The sequence below is a fragment of the Cupressus sempervirens genome, chromosome 4 (genome assembly GCF_028749045.1).
Source record: "Cupressus sempervirens isolate cs-2001-9-10 chromosome 4, ASM2874904v1, whole genome shotgun sequence".
Taxonomy (NCBI): Eukaryota; Viridiplantae; Streptophyta; class Pinopsida; order Cupressales; family Cupressaceae; genus Cupressus; species Cupressus sempervirens.
This window is the reverse complement of record NC_143121.1, coordinates 297277563-297299848: the sequence shown is the minus strand read 5'-3', so window position 1 is coordinate 297299848 and position 22286 is coordinate 297277563. Positions and strand designations below refer to the sequence as shown.

The following is a 22286-nucleotide window of genomic DNA, read 5'->3' as shown; positions in this document are numbered from 1 at the left end:
CTAGCTTAGTAGCAACTGAAACCATGTGACAACATGTTAAGTGACTTATAAACAAATGATTTAATCATAAGTTCAACAATCCCCCCTTTGGTATTAGTTAAAAAAAACACTTATTATCCAAAACATCTGAATTCAAAATTACAAGTCAAAATCTTTCCTTTATCATCATTCTGTGTCTTTAACTCAGTAACTTCTTACTTTGTTTGTTGATTTTCCAAAATTGTTTTTGTGAACATATTGTCTGCTAACTATACATGTGTTACCTCTTATATTACTACTCTCCCATACATATATCTCCTTTATTATATATTAGAAGAATAATATAATGTTCTCCTTTTTATACATCTTCTCCCTCTTATACATATAATCATCTCCTCTTTATACATCCTCTCCTCCTTTTTGACATAAATGCTAAAGGTGCATAATATTTACAATTTATTACCAACATGTGACAAGAAATTGAAATGTACCTTCAAAATGATTTCCATGGTCTTCTCCCAATTTTCTTCTAATACCTTGATGCATGCAAGGCTATCTAAACTTTTGATAAAAGTTACATCATGTGATTTGCTATGGAGAAATTATTGTCATGACCCAATGCCTTTACATGTGCAATATTCTTCTATAGTACATCCATGTTAGGCAGAATCGTGCCTTGGATATCTACAAGTGTAGCTCTAATTTAGGTTTCTTCCCTTAAAAACTCTTCTTGTAGATCTATTAAGTATTTGATCCTTCTGAAGTGTCCAAAACTACAACTGGGATCAAGTGGCAGATGTTGTGCATCCACCTCTAAATCCTCATCTATCTTTGATAATTTGTCTTTTACATCCATTGTGAAGATAGATGTGTCACTTAATTTGATAAACAAAGAAACAACATTATTTACATATGTTTCCAAAGTAGTAAGAGCAGTAGATATCTCTACTTGGTCAATAGAAATATTCTATGCTACCTACTCCAAAATTTTGTTTTCAAATTTTCTCTTTACTCTCTGCAACAATTTTTCTTGTCCATTAAGGTCTTCATTGTATTTGTGGACAATATCAACTAACAGATCTAGAATGGCTTAAGTTTCATCAACTTCAATGCTCAAAGAATTAACAAATATGCTCTTGATCTCCCCAAAGACTCTCCAAGGGTATCCATTTGTTCAAGACTAAGGTCAGAGGTATCCCAATTTGGAATAACAATTTCCTCATTCAAATCAATTTCTTCATCTATACCCTTTCTCTATCAAAGTAGAAGAAACAATTTAATTTCCCTTACTTTTGACTTCTGTGCTCAGTTGAGGCTTGAACTCAACTATAGGCTTGACCTCAACTGTCATTGCACTTATTGTATATATACTAGGTATGGTAGCAATAGTAGAAAAAGTTGGAACAACAACAAATGTAGAAACAAATGGAATATTTGATATACCTGTTAATTTCTTGGTAGAGCCTAATGCTGGAAGGACTTGTTGCTCGAAAGACGTTAACACTTTAGTCATTGTAACACTCAATAGAGTAACTACAAAGATTGGTTGGATGCTAGGTGATCCAGTTGTAACCATAACCAATTTGGCAAAAAACTTCTCAAAACCTGATTGTACTAAGGGTTTGCTCAGTGAGTTAGGAAGGGAGCCCTTAACCTCTGTTGCTATCTTCTCTACATCATTTTCTTAGATGCTTTGTATTGCAGGTGGATTTTCTCCTCCAGCTTCATGTTCTTCCTCATCAACATCATCTTCTACATTGTCATCTTCCTCATCATCACTATCCTCATTATCTTTTTCAACATTCTCTTCCTCATCTTTCTTGAAATCTATTTGCACAAAAAACTCATTAGCTTTGCGCAACCCATAGATATTTTCCATGCAAAAGTATTTAAATTTGCAATAGATTCAATGTCCTTTCCAAGTATCAATAATGCATTTAATTTTTCTTCAATAAATCCTTTACTTCCTTGGCTAAAGGATTAGGCATCAATTTCTTCAATGTCTTCTCTCTAATTTCCTTTTCAACATTAAGTGCATTCTCCCATACTGGTGTAACTTCTTTTAGAATTTCATCAGGAACCTATTTTACCAATTCATATGGAGAGTACTTCCATTTTATCATCTTTTCCAGTAGGGCATACTCAATCTACTTCTTCTCTATTGGACTCGTAGTATCATATTTTAGGAATTTGAAGGATCCCATGCCTCTTCCTTCTAATTTTTTCAATTTCTCCTCAAAGTTAGTAGAATTCTTCTAAAATATGATTTTTTCTACTTCATCTTAACCCAGTTTCATCTCCTTTCTTCACCTTAAAGTCCTCCTGGTGAATACAGCAGTGGAAGACATTGCAGGTCTTATTATTATTACCTTCCCTTTCTTCTTGGAAGGTTCCTCTTTCTCAGGTTCAAATTCCTCTACATTCTCCTCTCCATCTTCATCATCCACTATATCATCCCCTTTGCCTTCTATCAATATAAGAGTAGAGCTTGATAACTTGGTTTCCTTCATCATCTTCTTAATTATTTTCCTTCCCCTACTTACTCCCTGGGGAAACTTGATCTCAAGCTCAATTCTAGCCTTAGCCTCTTCATATATTCCAAAGTATGCTCCGTTAAGATCCATGGGCTCATTCAGGAGAGCCTCAACAATATCTCTAGTGTCATCAATGTTAACTTCATAACTCGAAGGTTTTACCCATGCCACTCTTGGTCTTACTACTTGAATGTAAACCTCATCATGGTCCACTAGAAAATAGATGTCTTCCTCATAGTCTTTTATCAATTTCCTACGAATCCTATATCTAAAGTAGTTATCCATAATACTGTCAAAATTTTCTCCCATTTCTGCTATAAATTCATTGATTGGGTACAATACTAAAGTATCTTTCTTCCATACTATAGTGCCTTTAGAAGGGAAATACTTTTGAACATAGAAGAATAAACAAGTTAGTAAAAAGCCAAACTTACACAAATTATTCTTGGAGACTCAAGTACTTTGCATGTTTTTGCCCAACTGGTTCAACAGTAGCTCGACAAGGTCAAATGATAAGTTGTTCTTTACCACCTTCAGTGCTAAGTCCACTTCTTCACAAGAAACAATGTTGAGTCTTCTCAAACAATATATTTTATGTGCTATTACAAGAATGCCAAACTTTAGTTCCATGTTTTTAACTCCACTTAGTTTCATTCCTCTACCATCCCACTCGTCAAGAGTCCCTTTTGTTAGTTCAACCTAACCTAGAGTTTTAGTCATCTTGTCTTTGTCCAACATAGGAAACCTAGAGAATCTGTGAATCATTTTCTTAGTGATCTGGACAAGGTGATCCAACCACAACTACATCTCATGAACATGACTCAGGATAAATCTGATCCATTTCACTTGGAATTCCCTTGGCATATGTAAAATATGCATCAAACCCTTAGTTTCGAAGTGCTTTTGCTCAAGCTTCAAAACTCCATCCACACATAGTTGTTTGTATGACTCACTCATGTCTAAGGTTCCAAGATCCTCAATCAAATAGTGATAAAATGATTGAATATCAGGAACAAGGAGTACCTTAAGTGGAATCTAAGTTTGTCCTCCACTAGGGTCAAGTGCTTCTATAATCGCTAGACTTAATTTGAATGTGGGAGCCTTGCAATTGACTCGATGAACCAACATCTCAAATCATTTCTTAATCTTGTTGCTTGAAGATTCCATTGTGCAATAGGGTTTTGAACACGCAATAAATCTTCAATAGCAACTGCTTAAATTGCTTGGGGGCTCTAAATTCTCGCTTCACTAATAGCTCTATATATTTATAGTGAAATGAATTGATGAATTTTCTCCTTTTAACAAATTTCAATCTTTACTCTCTCCTTTAATGCTTCGTACTTATACAATTTAGAGTAAATAATTAATTTTTATTTATTTATTTTATTTACTTAAGCTTACTTAGGTTAATGCATTTAGTTAATAGTTGTAGCGATGAGTTGTTGACAACACGAGAGTTTGTTCCATTCTAGCATATTCCACCTTTTTGTGGAAGTGTGCTTAGTTGTCAACCTTATCTTCTACCACTTTCCAGCTTGTTCTATAAGTTTCCATGAGGCCTTTATATTTAGGCTCTCTCATTGTATCTCATAACTTGTTTTCGTTGTAAATACATTTTCATTGTTTTGCAATATGTTCTCTCTCAAGTCTGTTTAGGGTTTTTCCAAGCTCCACTTCTTCCTTCTTTGGTTTTCCTTCGATAGGTTATTTTCATGCAGGTGATCTTGATGAGTTGTAGAGTTGGATTTTATCAACTCCTACATGGTATCAGAGCCTCCCTACTACTTCTGGATTGAAAATTTTTTGAAGTTGCGATTCAGAGACACAAAACCTAATTTGTTTGTGATTTTTTTTTCAATCAGGGGGAAGAGGATTTTTTCAAAGCACTTTGGGCCTAAACGGATGTTGCCAATGGATCTGGAAGGTCGTTTACAGTCAAGATTCATATAAAATATGTCAATTTTGGTGGAGCTCCGGGAGGCAAAAAAATTTAAGGTGCAACCCTGTCGTATGAATTGTACGTACGTACGATCAAAAAAAATTTAAACATACTAAAGAGGGTGCACCACCACGACACCGCCTAGCGTCCACCATAGGGCCGCCCGCACTCAGCCCACGACAAGTCGCACTACCCTTGAAGTGCTCAACCCTCGCCTCCACCCTCCCCCCTCCTTTCCGACGGTGCCCCCTGTTCTCTCCGCAACAGAGCCACCGTTTCCACCACTCCACTAGGCTTCCTCTGCTCTGCCAAGGTTCTACCACCAATCTGCAGCCTCACATAGTCAACAGTGCCCGAGTGGATTTTTCTACACTTGGCAGTCATTTGGGGGTGACATGTGGCACGGTTGCCATGTTGGCACTGCCACATGGACCCTACCATGTCACCCGTCACCTCAGCCAGGCTCTCGAGGGTCATTTTTTATCTACTTGCGATCTTTTGGCCATAACTTGAGCATACGAAGGTATTTTCCCGATCCGATAGAAGTGCTAGAAAGTTGGTTTCGAGACGGAGACATTGGTGCAAATATTTTTAGGTTTTGATGCAATTTAGTTACTCATTTTTGTAGTTGAAGTCCAAAAATCTATTTTTGACTTTGGCATGCATATCTTTTGCGTCCCATGTCCGTTTTTTGAAAACGTTATATTTTTGGCAAGCTGGTTTTGTCATCTTTTTAGAAATGTTATCATTTACTTTTGATTCTGGCCCATGCTCTTTCTATCATGTTTTTGGCATTTTTGCTCTATGGTGGATATCTTGGGTGTTCTAGGTCTGAGGATCATTTTCATGGCATTGGATCTTTTGTTTTGGCTTGTACTATCTTTTGTATCAGCTTTTTTCCTCTTCTGATCATTGTAGCTATCATTTGTAAGCACTTTTATGTATACACATTGAGATAAAGTGCCACTCTTGCATTTTGGGTTCATGAACATTATTTTGAGACAGTTGTACTTGCACTATTTTTATAAAGCACCATGGGGGGATAGTTGTTTGTTGTTTTGAGCCTTTCTCCTTTTGTTTTCCCATGCAGCGTTGGTGTGACCATGTCTTTATAGGTGTTTGTACTGCTTCCCCTCTCTCGTCGTTCTTGGTTCTATCTGTAGAGAAATTTGGCCCACCTTATCAGTTGCCTATCATCTCACCCCATCTACATTAAGGGGGGTTTATGTTGTTCTAATGCATCCTTGGGTCGACAGTTCAATAGTGTGAGCTATGTATTCAGTGGTTGATCCTATATACGAGGTGATTCCAGTGGCTGGCTACCTATGCATTTCAGTGAGATGGATCATCTACCCTATAGACACGCTCGGTTCGTGCCTTCTTCTTCCATAGAGGTTCTTCAGATCAGCAGTTTCTTTCTGATGGTAGAATTTGTAGCTTCTTCATGCTTCAGTGATGCTCTTCATTATCAATTTTTGTTCCTATTTTAGGGAACATTCCCCTAGTCATAGGCTTCTTCAGTCCTTCACTAGGTTATTACCTCTTTTTGGGGGAGGGTTTTTCCCATGTGGTTTTCTCTCTTTCCCCGTTTTCAAAAGTTGCATCTCTTTGCATTGTACATGGGTACCTAACATGGCCTCATTGCATGGACTCATTCTGCATTTTCATCTTAGTTTTGTGAACTTAAGGCATTCCCCTAAGTTGCACTTAAGGGGGGGTGTTAGAGTAAATAATTAATTATTAATTATTTATTCTATTTACTTAAGCTTACTTAGGTTAATGCATTTAGTTAATAGTTGTAGTGATGAGTTGTTGACAACACGGGAGTTTGTTCCCTTCTAGCATGTTCCACCTTTTTGCGGAAGTGTCCTTAGTTGTCAACCTTATCTTCTACCACTTTCCAACTTGTTCTACGAACGGTTTGTACGAATGGTTGGCAATAGCTTTTGGTTTATCTAATGCACCTAGTACTTTCATGACATTGATGAATTAAGTTCTAAAGATATTGTTGGGTAAATTTGTGATTGTTTATTTGGATGATAAATATATTTATTAAGACAAAGGAAGAACATCTAAAGCATATTCAACACGTATTGCAAAGATTGAAAGAGGAAAATTTGTTGATTAATTTGAAAAAAGTGTTCTTTAATGCAAGAGGATATTGTGTATTTGGGATTTGTGATTTCAACTGATGGTTTTAGAATGGGTCTTGTGAAAAAAATTTTAAAAATTGTAATGGCCTATACCTGATAATGTGGGTGAGGTAAGATCATTTCATGGTTTGGATAGTTTCTATAGGAAGTTTATAATGAATTTCAGTTCTATCTGTAATGTTATGACTGAAAATATGAGAGAGATGAAAAGGATTTCAAGTGGATAGATGGAGCTGATAACAGTTTTGAGACTTTGAAACAAAAGGTTGATGAGTTACCTATATTGGCTTTGCCTAATTTCAATAAGGTATTTCAAGTTGAACGTGATACAAGTGGAAGAACAATAGGAGTTGTGTTGAGTCAAGAAGCTAAACATGTTATTTTCTTTAGCAAGAATTTGAATGATGCTAAAACGAAGTATTATATGTATGATCAAGAGTTTTTTGCTATTGTTCAAGCCTTGAAGAAGTAGAGACATCATTTGATTCCTAAGGAATTTGTGTTGTATGTTGATCATAAAGCTTTACAGTATTTTGGAAGTCAACATAACTTGAATCAGAGATATATGAAGTGGATTGAATCTTTGCAAAGTTTCACATTAGTGATCACACATTACAGTAGAGTTACTACCCAAGTTGCAGATGCATTGAGTAGAAGACTTTCTTTATTGATCGAGATGAAGGTTGAAGTCCTTGGTTTTGATGAGATGGAGTTGCATGATACTAACCCTAATTAATCTGAGACATGGAGAGATTGTAGAGCATGAAATCTATCAAATCAACTAAGTAAGTATGATGAGTATTTCATTCAAGAAGGTATGTTGTTCAAAGGAATTTAGTTCTATATACCAAGAAGTTCAACGAGAGATAATTTGATTAAGGAAAAGAATTGTGGTGGATTGGTTGGATATTTTGGTATTGATAAGACACTGATTTTTCTTAAAGATGAGTATTACTGGCCACATATGTATAAGAATGTTCAAATGTTTGTTACGAGTTGTGGAATTTGTCAAGTTTCAAAAGAAGTAAGTATATTGGATTATATACACCTATTTATGTTCCTAAGAAACCTTGGAGTGACATAAGCATGGATTTTTCTCTTGGATTACCTAAGACAGCAAGAGGGTATGATTCAATATTTATTATTATGGATAGATTTTCTAGAATGGCACATTTCATAGCATATAAGAAGACATCAAATGTTATGCATGTTGTTGAGATTTCCTTCAAAGATATTGTTAGATTGTGTGGATTACCAAGAAGGACTATTTATAATTGAGCTAGTAAGTTTGTTGGTTACTTTTGGAGGACTCTATGGATGAAGACAGATATTGATTTGAAGTTTAACTCTACATTCCATCCACAGACAAATGGATGGACAGAGGTTGTAAATAGAAGCTTAGGTAATTTGTTGAGATGTTTGGTTGGAGATAAGCCGAGTAATTGAGATATGGTATTGGCACAGGTTGAGTTTGCAAATAGTAATTCTACAAATAGGAGTATAAGGAAAACACATTTTGAGATTTTTATTGGAATGCAACCTAGAAGGGTATCAAAATTGAGGGATGTTATTGGTGAAAAGAAAAGAAGTGTTGAAGGGGAAGTATTTGGTGATTTTACTAAGTATTTGCATGAGGAAGTGAAGTTGAGATTGGAACAAAGTAAACAAAAGTGTAAAGAGAATGTTGATAAGTCTAGGAGACATCATGTTTTTGAAGTTGGTGATGAGGTGATTGTTCATTTAAAAAAAGGTAGATTTCTTGTTGGAACATATAGTAAGTTGAGGATGAAGAAGTTTTGTCCTTATAAGATCTTGAAGAAATTTGACAGTGGTAATGCTTATGAGGTTGATTTGATGGATGACATGGATATATCTCTTATATTCAATGTGGCTCATTTGCATAAGTATCAAGAGTCAAATGACGAAGTTGTTGTACTAGATGATTATCCTAAGAAATATATTGAAGAGGTTGAACAAATATTAGATTAGAGAGTTGGTAAAAGCACAAGAGGATAAGACAATAATGAATATTTGGTCAAATAGAAGAACAAAACAGATTAAGATGGTACATGGAGTTCTCAATCTAAGTTTGATTCAGCTCAGGTTGTGTCATCTCAATGATTTAGGAGAATCATTTCTTTCCAACATAGTGAGAGATCAAAATAACTACAACCAAAGGCACAGCCAGCTATCTAGACCACACTGCAAGAGTTAACACAATGGAAACACAACACAAGGAACAACAACCAAACGAGGGAGAAGTGAAGCACTTTATTGATTCTTCAAATATTCAACATGCATGCCCATCTGTAAGGCCTTCTAGGTTACAGACAGGTACAAAATACAATCCTCAGATCCACGATCGAACATAAATTTGCATTCCTAGGAATATATCCTTTTCATTCAACAACTCTCTCAATTTTATCTTCTTTGTCTCCCCCTAAAACTCAATCATAGACTTCCTTAAATACTTGTGCAACCACAGGTAGGCCTATCACAAAACTAAACCATACATTAAATGTATGTATAGCCAAAAGTTGGCTCACATAAAATACTAACTACCTATATCAAAATTAAATGCGTGAAAGGTCAGCCTGAATTGGAGCTAGACACATATTACTCAAAAAACAAAGATTTTGCAAAATACTGACACTCGACATCCGAACAAACACTTGATAACCACACAAGCTCAACATCCAAAGGAATCACTCTGCAACTAAAAGATCACTCAACAATCAAAGGAATCACTCGGCAGCAACTAATAACTTGGCATCAACTAAACGCTTGGAAACCACTGAAAGCTTGGAAATGCAAGACATTGCAACTCGGGAAAACTAGGAAAAAACTAAAAAACATGCAGGATAGCAGTGTAACCTAGGATGCTCCTGCATCAAACAACCAAGGTTGGAAGAAATGATTCTCCTAAATCATTTAGATGTCACAACCCGAGATGAATCCAACTCAGATTGAGAAATCCATGAAGCATCTTCAACGGGTCTGTTCTTCCACTTCATTATTTATTCATAGTAATATTTTCCTCTTGTGCTCTTACCAATTCTCTAATCCAATATTTGTTCAACTTCTTCAATCTGCTTCTTAGGATGATCTTCAGATACAATGACTTCATCATCTAACTCATGATACTTATATAAATCAACAACATTCAATATAGGAGATATATCCATGTCCTCAGGTAACTCAACTTCATAAGAATTTCCACTATCAAACTTCTTCAAGATCTTACAAGGTCCAAACTTCTTCATCTTCAACTTACTGTACGTTCCAATAGGAAATTTTTTATTTTTCAAATAAACCATCACGTCATCACCAACATGAAAATCATGATGTCTTCTACATTTATCAGCATTCTCTTTATACTTCTGATTAATTTGTTACAACCTCAACTTTACTTCCTTATGCAAAGACTCCATAAAATTAGCAAATTCTTTCCTTGCAGCAATTCTCTTTTCTTCACTAGTAACATCCCTCAAATTTGATACTCCTCTACACTTCATTTCAGTAGCAATTTGAAAAGGCGTCTTCCCTGTACTCCTATTCACAGAATTATTATATGCAAACTCAGCTTGTGCTAATACTACTTCCCAATTACTTGGCTTATCTCCAACTAAACATCTCAAGAAATAACTCAAGCTTCTATTCAAAACCTCTGTCTATCCAGCTGTCTATGGATGGAATATAGAACTAAACTTCAACTCAGTACCCATATGTGATTTGTTAAATTTGGTGCTCTGCACTCTCGCCACGCCTCAGAAAAACCAAGATCAATATCATACAATGCTTTCATTTCATCAAAACCAAGAACTTCGACCTTCATCTTTCTTAATAGAGAACGTCTTTTGCTCAGTGGATCAACAACTCTATTAGTAACTCCACTCTTATGCTTGATAACAAATGTAAAATTCTACAAGTAGTCAACCCACTTCATATGTCTCTGATTCAATTTATGTTTACTTCCCAAGTATTGTAAAACTTTATGATTAGTATACAACACAAACTCCTTAGGAATCAAATAATGTCTCAACTTCTTCGAGGCTTGAACAATAGTATTAAACTCTTGATCATACACAGAATAATTCCTTTTAGCATCATTCAACTTTTCACTAAAGAAAGCAACAAGTTTACCTTCTTGACTGAATACAACTCCTACTGCACTACCACTAGCATCATAGTCAAGTTGAAATACCTTATTGAAATCAGGCAAAGCCAAGACAAGAAACTTAAGAACCTTTTGTTTCAAACTCTCAAAACTCTTATCAACTCCATGTGTCCACTCAAATTCCTTTTTATCTCCTATCATTTTCTTAACCATAGCATTACAAACAAAACTGAAACTATTTTAAAACTTTTTGTAAAAGCTAGCCAAACCATGAAATGATCTTATCTCACCCACATTATCAGGTGTACACTGTTTCAAAATTGCTTTTACCTTCTTAGGATCGATCTTCAAACCATCAACTGAAATCACAAATCACAAATACACAATCTCTTCTTACATAAAAGAACACTTTTAAGATTAATCATCAACTCCTCCTCTTTCAATCTTTGCAATACTTTTCTAAAATGTGCAAGATATTATTCCTTAGTTTTACTGAATATCAAAATGTCATCCAAATAAACAATTACAAACCTACCCAAGAATCTTTTTAGAACTTCATTCGTTAATCTCATGAAAGTACTAGGTGCATTAGCCAAACCAAAAGGCATAACCAACCATTCATACAAACCATCTTTTTTCTTGAAGGCAATCTTCCATTCATCACCTTCTCTAATTCTAATCTTATGATAACCACTCTTTAAATCAATCTTTGTGAAATACATTGCTCCACTCAAACAATCCATTATGTCATCCATCCTCAGCATAGGAAACCTATATTTCACTGTGATCTTGTTAATAGATCGGAAGTCAGCACACATTCTCAATTTTCCATTCTTTTTAGGTGCTAATATAACAAGTACAGCATGTGGACTCAAACTTTTTGTGATCAAACCTTTCTGCAACAAGTCATGCACTTGTCTATTAAATTCCTCATTCTCTATAGGTGTAATCTATATGGTTCTTTGTTCGAAAAACTAGCTCAAAGAATCAGATCCATACAATGATTCATACTTCTCATTGGAGGTAAACCAACAGGCATATCTTCTGCAACGATCTCTTTGTACTCATTCAGCAATTTTGCAATTTCTTCTTGTTCTCAAACAATACTACCTGCTGTCACTTAGCCATTACTACCAAAATTCGGTCCTCTAGGAAGTATAGCAAAACAAACTTTGCTCTTTTTCATTTCTTTTTCACATTGTTTCCTATTGACCATGCAAACTTTTATTGTAGTACAATTAACCTCATCTGGACTTTCGATCAAAGGCAACAATATTTGCTTCTTCCAATTCACCCAAAGAGGATATTGATTCAATCTCCCATCATGTATAGCATATCTATCGTATTACCAAAGTTTATCCAATTAAATATGACAACAATCCATAGGCATAATATTACACAAAACTTCATCAAAGTAATGTCCAATCTTGACCTTCGCAAGGCATTGCTCACTTACCAATATATTATACTCATCTTTCATCCATGAAACATGATAGGGTTTAGGATGCTTTAACCTCTGCAACTGTAATTTTGTAACCAACTCTTCTAATGCTGAATTTGTAGAACTTCCACTATCAATGATCACTATGCAACATTTTCCAGCAATCTTAAATCTTGTCTTGAAAAGACTTCTCCTTAAAATAGGTTCCTCATCACTTCCCTTATTACATACGGTTCTTCTCACCACCAAATTTTCTCCAACCTCAAGTCCACTTGGTGAACCCTCAATATCTCCTTGAATTACAGCATTTCTATTACCTTGCCCACTTTTAGAGGACCTACATTCAAAAGATCTATGCTCTTCTTTTCCACACCTAAAAAATTACCATGAAAACCACCTCTAGGATAAGAATTACCTCTTCCTTGGTAACAATTAGTACCTCCTCGGTAAGAATTACAACCTTTCCATTCAATTTTGTTTCTGCCATCACTCTTTCATTTAGATTTTCCCTTCTCTTGTATAGAATTTTCAAATCTACCACCATCACTATAAGATCTACCTCTACTTCTCTGGAATCTACCACGTCTACCTCTTTGCCTTTGTTCATGCTTCTTTTTTCAAGATCAGCTTTCAAGGCTTATTAGAATGCTTCTTCCACAATTTCTAATTTTACAAAACTTGTTTTATGTTGAATTCCACAACTCAATCCATTTATGTATCTTGCAATTTTCTAAATATCATCATCCACATGTCCATATCTGATGTCCAACATATAGAATCCCTCAGTATACTCTTTCACAGTCTTGTCTCTTTGCCCCAAATTTTGCATCTTTCTCAACAAGCTAACTTGGTAATCAATAGGAAGGAATTTGTTCTTCACTTTGTTTACTATTTTCACCCAAGTTCTGATCTTTTCCTTTCCTCTCCTTTGTCTTTCAGTTTGCAAATGCTCCCACCATATTGAGGCATGTCCTTTCAACCTAGTAAGTACAATCTTCACTTTCCTATTATCAGGAGTGTTTTCATACTCTAAGAACTTCTCCATTTTAGAGATCCAATCTAACACAACATTGGTATCCAATTTTACAACATAAGAAACAACTTCTACAGTAGGCTTTGAATTTTTCCTAGACAACACTCTCAACAATCTTGCCTTATCTTGATCTTCCTCAGGTTCTAGATTAGGGTTTGGTGCTACTGCTTGATCATCACTTACATCATCAAGATGTGCTTCTCTCCTCTAGGCTATCTCCACAACATCTAATCTAGTTGCAGTTTGTCTCAATGACTCCAATATTGCATTATTAGCATTTCCTCTACCTCAAACCATCTTTACAAATTAAGTTCCTACAAGATTGTAACCCTTTGCAAGTTATAGGTCAAATCTACAGATTTGTAACCCTACAACCCAATTCACTCAAGGTTCTACAAGATCCAATTACCACAAGGATGAACCTCAAGCTTTAATACTACCTAACATAGTGAGAGATCAAAATAACTAGGGCCAAAGCCACACCCAGCTATCTAGACCACCCTACAAGAGTTAACATAGTGGAGACACGACACAACGAAAAACAACCAAAGGAGGGAGAAGCAAAACACTATTGATTCTTCAAATATTCAACATACATGCCTAGATGTAAGGCCTTTTGGGTTGCGGCTAGATACAAAATACAATCCTCAGATCCACGATAAAACATAAATTTGCATTCCCAGGCACATATCCTTTTCTTCCAATAACAATGTCAGTGCTATCTTCTCTGTCTCTCCCAAAACTCAATCCTATAGTTCCTTTAATACTTCTACGGCCACAGGTCAGCCTATCACAAAACTAAACCTTACATTAAATGTATGCACAACCAAAAGTCGGCTCACATCAAATATTAACTACCTATATAAAAATTAAATATGTGAAAGGTTGGTAGAAACTACACACAGATTACTCGACAAACAAAGACTTCGCAAAATATTGGCACTCGGCATCTAAACGAACACTCGGTAACCACACAAGCTCAGCATCCAAAGGAATTACTTGGTAGAAACTACAAACTCGGCATCCTCCAACCCTTAGAAACTACGGAGAACTCGACAACCAAAGGATCACTTGGCAACCAAAGGAATCACTTGGTAGCAACTAAGAACTCGGAATAAACTAAACACTCAGAAACCACTAAAAGCTCGGTAATACAAGACATTGCAACTCGACACAACTAGGAAAAAACTAAAAAACATGCAGGATAGTAGTGCAACCCAAGATGATCCTACATCAATTTCAACCTTGGTTGTCTAATGCAGTAGCATCCTTAGTTGCCTTGCTATCCTGCTCATCTTTGTTCATTCTACCTATTTGTGTCGAGTTCCTGTGTTTGTCGAGCTACAACTATTGCCGAGTTGCACAATGTTGGTCAATTTGCTTAGTGTTGACTGGGTGCTTTGGTTGCTAAGCATTATTTCATGTGTCGAGTGAGCCTAATATTTGTTGATGCTCAATTCCTTCTTTGACCAAGTTTTTCTGTGATTCGTTCCTTGTGTGAGCCAACTTTTGTAATTAATTTGGATTGTGAATTTAATGTAAGGATATTGTCTTGGTGTGTGTGTAGACTGTTTTAAGGTCAATCTTCTATTATGTAATGATCTAGAATCTTTTTTAAGGCATTTTTTCATGTATAAGTAGGGGTGTTTAGGTTATAGATCACTTAAAGAGTTGAAAGCAAATGTTCCTGGACGAGCGAGTTTAGAGTTGGATTGTGAATCTTGAATTTGTATTTTGTATTTGCTTGTAACATAGAACACCTTACAGCTAAGCATGTGTGTTGACAACTTGATGAATCAATAAAGTATTTGTTGTTTATTCTCTCCTTTGTGTTGTTCTTCAATGTTTTCTTCTATTGTGTTTTTTCAATGAGGTGGTTGGACAGTTAGGCTTGCCTCTAGCCCTAATTATCAACCCTCCTTACATTACATGATCATCATTGATGTGACAAAACTAGAGAAGGTCTAAAACTAACACGAAATATAGGCAAAGAGAAGTGGTAGAATGTGGTCGAAGCATGCAAGAACCTAGGTTTACAAGTACACTTACAGATGGATAGGAAGTCCTACAAGTATAGGCATCTATGGATAGGTAGTCATGGGTGTCTTGTGACTATGCTTACTATGCGATTCAAATTTATAGTTTGACTGCGATAACTTTTAGGATTTCTACTCATGAATAGTGAGAGTGATATAAGTTTCCATAGACATCATTTTGAAGATTTTGTCGTGGTCATTATATTTGTTTCAATACCTATGTTGAGTATGGATCTGTAAATGCACACTAGAATAATAATGAAGAGAGAGTAACAATAGACTAATATGCAAGCACCAGAAGCAGGAAGAGGAAGTGAATAGAGCAAGTTCCAAAAGCCAGAACAAAGGAAGGAGATTAGATGATCTTTGAGGAAGTTTTTTGTAGACGATCTATCAGGCAAGGTGTACCTGCAGTGCCTCTTGTGTTTGAAGTTTGTAACTTCTTGTATTTTGATCCAAGAGATACTTGTACTCATGTTATTTTTATTTTGAGATTTCCTGATGGTTGTATGTTATACTTTAATTTCTAGTATCATAGATGTTATATCTTTATGTTATTCAGTTGATCATATTTGCATGTTGATGCCATTTTGAGATGACGATGCTGTATGATGATACATGTTTATCTAGTATTTGGTGATATCTTTGATTGTGTTATATGTAGATTTATGGTTATGGTTATTTATTTCATTATTCCTTCATTATACTATATGTGAACGTGAGTAATGTAAATAGATTATTTCAATATATCTGAATAAATGGTTAAATTAGATATTTAATGCATTTATTACTTCAGCTATGTTACTATATGCAATTGTACTTGATCACGTGTTTTAGTGTGCAAGATTTATATCCCTGACAATGGCACCTTGAGCTAATGATTTACTTGTTCATATTTTACCAATGTCGTCCTTGTATGGTCAATGTATCCTCATTTAATTGTTTAAATTAAACCTTTCCCTGATTGTTAAATTCGAACACATTTGTATTATGTGATGAAACCTGTGAGTGTGTCTATGCATTTAGTGGTTCGCATTGTCACAAAAGTTGTTAAGAGAATTTCTATGATTTTGGGTTTTCGAACTTTAATTTTTCTTGAATTTAATTTCTCGCAGGTTTTCCATAGATGAATACCAATTACTTGGAATAGCCTATTTTTGTTTGGTTTGATTTGGGATCTAACTAGCCCTAGTTATGTGCCCTAATAGATTATTCACATGAAAAGTGAATAAGTATCCAAAGAGGAAATTAATTCCTCACTTCTTACTTTTGCAAATTACAAAATTCAGACCTTTTTTCATAATCCTCTTATGGAGGATCATGTTTCTATTCGTTGTTATAGCTATGGGAGTGGGATCATTGTGAGATCAGTCTCATTAGATCCAGCTCATGGAGACATTGTTTTTCTGCAATTTTTGACAACTTTCGTTGGGTATTTATTTTATCCAATTGTTTTCTATTTCTACTCATTTTGTTGTCAGGTAGGGCTCTTCCATTTTCATGTTTCATCTTTGTTTCTGGGAGCTGCTTGTTTAGAGGTTGAAAACTAGTGTTCCCCTCCGTTATTGTTTATTGGTTTTGTCCGATTGGTCGGGTATGAACATTTTCCCAATTTTCGAGATGAGGGTTTGGGATTGTGCACCGTTATGTTGGTTGTTCCTGCATACGGTTAGAATTTGAATTTTATTGGATTTTTGTGACTTTTTTGCTCAAAGACTAAATGGGTTTTAATTACAAAGTCTTTTTTTGGTTGACTATTTTCACTACATTATGTTCTCATCCAATCCTTGTGTTATGATCTTTGTGATGGTCGTGCACCACACACAAGCATGTATGCATGCATTTATCGAGTGACTTGTGAGGCCCGATATTCATGGTTTTCTAGGAGTTATGATCATTTGGATTACGGTTGGGAATATGCATGCCTACGGGCACTCATCGTATGATGTGCATGGGTAGGGTAGGGAAGCACCAAGGAGGGGGCTTCTAACTTTGCAACCCGATAACTATTTCCTGATTGTTCACATACAAAAGCTTTAATCAAGGGATAAATAAATAAAATATTGGGTTGCTAATAAAACTAAGATTATAAAAACTTTCTGGATTTGCTCCTTCCATTGGGAAGTGTGAGTTGCCAAACTAGCTTGGGCTATCCAATGCCAAGCGGCTCTCCATGTTCTCAGTACCTACATAGTTACCCATTGAGTGTCTGACCAAGACATATAGTACTTGCATTGAGTCATGATCTTGGTTTTAGTCATCTTTACTGTCTAGCATAAGTGTTACCCATGGACGTTTTCTTTATGTGTGTTTGTAGTTGGATTATTATCTCCATCAGCGCGGTGGGAGTGGACCTACAGGCTCCACATGGTTGCGAGGCATAGCTACCTTTACCACTATTAGGGACCAGTGTACAGATAAGGTATATTATCCCAATTCAACCATTGCTTGTTGTTTCACTTGGTACTTCGGGAGTATGTTATCTTGCAATTTATGCTTTCATTAGAATGTTTTTATATCATGTTAGATGAATTTATTTTATTTGACACATTCATGTATAATGATATTTAGCATATGTTAGATGATGTGTTTTGATTAGCTAGAATATCTATTGCTTTTCTTATCAGCATGTTAGACTTCCTTGTTCTTATGATGTTATTACGTTTTCGTACTAACACCCTCATAAGATAGCTCTGGCTATCCAGTTGGTGGTTTGGGATGTTATGCACAATGGATGGCAAGGACCTTTGAGGTCTCATGGTACTATTATGGTTGGGAGGAACCGCACATGAGTTTTGATATTTTGTTACATTGCAATATTGCTTCTATATACTGTGATGTTGGTTTTAGTATGTTTCTTTTACTACTATGTCACAGATGGTTAGATGTAGATTTCATCTTGCCATTATGGTATTCAAGTGTCTAAGCCTTGATTTGTGGATCTCATACTCCCCGATGTGGAGGAATTGTTTTCCCTTCTCATTTTATATTTTTTTGGCCTGATGTTGTGAATCCTTGTGCAAGATTGTAGTTTCTCGAGTGAGAGTGCAAACTTTTGCATGGTGTGTTGAGTTTCCTCCCACAGCTCACAGTGTTTCCTTGCACGAAACTCCACACCAATGCAGAGTGTTTTAGCTACTGGGTCAAGGCTTTTCTTACGTCATTTGTTGCATTTTCTCATGCGAAAAATAGTTCCTCATGCAAGAGGGTGGTTTCTCACGTAGCATGTTGTACTTCTTTGTGTGAAGTACTTCCTAGCGCAAAACTATCAATTGTGTTTTCTTGCACAAAAAACATGGAGCATCTCCATTGTTTTTCAGAAAACATAATTTTGTCTTTTAAGCACCATTAGGAATTACTTAATTTTCCATGCTTAGGCAAACCTAAGATTTTATTTTTTATTCTCATCTTTGGATTTTGCTTCTATTTAAGTGTATCGATTTGGTAGTGGAGTTTGGACTTTCATTGGTTGTTGGGATTGTGGTAAAGTCTTTTGTTGTGATCTTTGTGATCCTCATATGTCGTGTCATGTACATCCATACTTATTTTTAAAGAAGATTATATTGGCTCGTATTAAATCCTTGTTATAATGATCTCTGGGCGAGGCACTACATCTAGTATCAAAGCCCACATTGCAATATTGGGATCTTTGTGTTAATCTTCCACTATGTTATCATTTTTAGTGTCTGTATTGTTATCTTATGTTTAATATTGTGATATCTTGTTGGTGCATGCTTGCGACTCTTGTGATTGTGATGTATGTTTTTGACGCCCATCCTTTGATTCCTTAATGATGCCTCCTACACATAGACCTGGTGGTCAAGATGGTAATCGATGGCATAACCGTGAAGAAAAACATCAGGAAGAGGAATGTCAGGATAGAGAAGGAGAACAATGTAATAATGACTGAAATAGCATTGCAGTTTTGACGCATTTACTTCAAGAAATTCTAGATGTGTTGGGGCCTCATGTACAAGAATCTCAACGGGACCATGATTAGGAAGAGGGATCTCATCATGGACATTCTCACATGTTAGATCACAGGGAAGAGGAGGAGTGCGGCCATGAGTGAAAACATTCTCGTACACCACCCAGTCGTAGAAGCACGGATGGAGAGGTCGTAGTCAGAATGATGATGACTTTACTCAGGTGGAGATAATGTAGGAACTTCAGAGGTCCAAACCACCATTTTTTGATGGCCATGGGACAAGACTCAAGGCTTAGACTTGGTTATTGGATATAGGGCATTGCTTTTCATTGTTACCTTATGGAAGCAACGTGAAGGCCCCTTGTGCGATCATGCAATGGACAAACCATGGGTCTATTTTGTGGGATATGGAGAGCGAGAAGCTCCATAGAGATGTGGAAAAGCTCACTTGGGAAATCTTTGAAGAGAGGTTCAAGGAGAAATTCCTATCTCCACAGTACTGTGAGGCCCATACTAACGAATTTCATGAGCTTAAGCAGGGGAATATAAAAGTGAATCAATATGAGACAAAGTTCCTTGGGTTGAGGCGGTATTTGAGCTATCAACATGATGAAGCACTCCGCACTCAACATTTTGTTAGGGGCCTTAGCAACTCATTCATTGGAGATGTTCATGTTCACCAACCTAGGATGCTTGCACATGCCATAGAGAAGGCAAGAATTCTTAATAGCAATGTGGCCAGAGGGTTTAGTAATAAATTAGGTTCTCAAAACCGAAGCACACGGAACTCAGGGTAGGATGCACAATTTACTCAATCCTCAGGAAAGGGCAAAGCCCAGTCAACACCTTCCTAGGGTGGACATCATCACAAGTATCAAAATGGGGTTTGGACCAAAGGTGGACAACCTTTAGGTACCTCCAAGGAGAGAGGACATGGCCAAAATTGTGGGTAGAAATCTCAACAAGATCACCCTCCTCAAAGTGGTCAGGAAAACTCTAGCAAGGGTAGTGCACCATATCCCAATGCTACTCAGGTGGTCGTGGAACTAGTTCTAGCTTTGAGGAAACTATTATTCTTGTGGCAGGACCAGCCATAAATCTTTTAGGTGTCGTATTAAACCTTCTCCAGGACCTAGTAAGAGTGCAACTAGATCAGACGCTACTATGGGAAATACAAAAAGGAACCATCGAGTCTTTACAGCGATTGACAATTGTCAAGCTAATTATCAAGGTACTATAGTCGAGGTTGCCAAAACGCTGCATGGTATTTCATCTTCAATATTATTTGACTTTGGTGCTTCAGATTATTTTATTTCACCATCTCTTGTTCAATGATGTGGGCTAGTGGCAACATGTTAGGTCAATAGGTGCCAAGTTGAGTTAGCTACAGGACCTAAAGTAGTTGTAGACTCCCTAGTCAGAGGTTGTAGTTTGAATTTGGGTACCTTAACCACGATAGTGGATCTTCATATCCTACCTCTAAGATCGTACAACATTGTGTTGGGCATGGATTGGTTAGCCACCCATTAGGCAAATTTAAAATTTCATCATAAGCTAGTAAAATGTGTTGACGACACAGGTGGGCAGGTGGAACTTTTAGGGGTTCAAAGACCAATCTCACTTCAGATAATCTTAGCTAATCAGCTGAAGCAGAGTGTGCAGAAGTGTTGCAAGATGTTTGTTGTTTATGTCAGTGATCTTGAGGAGGCCGAGAATCATACGGTGACACTTGATGATAATGCACTCCTTCATGAGTATGCAGATGTGTTTCCTGATCAGATACACAATATGCCACCGCAGTGTAACATTGATTTATTTATTGATCTTGTACCAAAAGTAGAGTTGATTTCATGAGCTCCTTACCGCATGACTACTCAAGAGTTGAGTGAGCTCAGATTGCAATTGGAGGAATTGTTGGCCAATGGCAATATTCATCCTAGTGTATCCCCATGGGGTGCACAATCATCTTCTTGAAGAAGAAAGATGGATCATTCCTTTTATGCATTGACTACAACCAATTGAATAAGGTGACGGTGAAGAACTAATACCCTTTGTCAAGGATAGATGACTTGTTCAATCAGATGAAGGGAGCATGAGTTTTCTCCACGATTGATAATTCAAGATACTATCAGCTTCAAATTTAGGAGGCTGACATTCGTCAGATAGCTTTTCGTACACGATATGGGCATTACAAGTTCACAATTGTACCCTTTGGGTTAACCCATGTGCCATCGGTGTTCATGAGTTTCATGAATGGAGTATTTCGCTCATACTGATCTATTCGGAGACTGTTGAGGAACATGAGATCTGTTTACACTAGGTATTGCAGTGCTTGAGATATCATCAGTTGCATGGCAACTTGGGTAAATGCGGATTCTTCCAGTCTAAGGTAAAGTATTTGGGGCATATCATCACTGGTCATGGTATTACAATGGATCACAAGAAGATCTGAGCTATCATGGGTTGTTTGATACCCACTAATGTCTCAGATGTTCGTAGCTTTAAGGAATTGGTAGGTTACTACTGTCACTTCATGAAGGATTTCTCATGAGTAGCTCATCCCATCACTTCTCTTCAACAGAAAAGGAAGAAGTATGTTTGGCAATATCAGTGTGAAGCAACTTTTAATGCTCTTAAGGAGTGTTTGACCAGTGCACTAGTCCTTCCAGTGCCTAACCCTATAGGTGATTTCATGATGTTCACGGATGCTTCGTTGGAAGGCGTAGGTGTGGTGTTGATGCAGGATGGTCATGTGATTGCATATAAGTCTAGAAAACTCAAGGACCATGTGCTTGACCACCTCACTCATGATTTAGAATGTGTGGCCATGGTGCATGCTCTTGTTCATTGGAGGCATTTCCTTTTGAGACACGAGTTTGAGTTGCATAGCGATAATAGCAGCTTGTAGTATATATTTATTCATCCAAACCTGAATGCACGACAGTGTTGTTGTATAGAGTTCTTGTGTGAATATGACTTTGATGTTCACTACATTAAAGGGAAAAAGAATATCGTCACGGATGCCTTGAGTAGGAGGCGACATGAGATATCAATGTTGTCATTGAGAGTGGATTTTTTAGGTTATATTGTAGAGCCTTTGCCTAGTGACACTTGGTATGAGGAGGT

General features: G+C 36.5%; 1 protein-coding gene across 1 annotated transcript in view; it reads right to left on the bottom strand.

Moving 5' to 3' along the window:
• Positions 1–22286, bottom strand: part of LOC149561182 (BTB/POZ domain-containing protein At1g01640-like) — a 103142-nt gene that overhangs the window by 5380 nt on the left and 75476 nt on the right. The gene's annotated exons all lie outside the window — the stretch shown is intronic.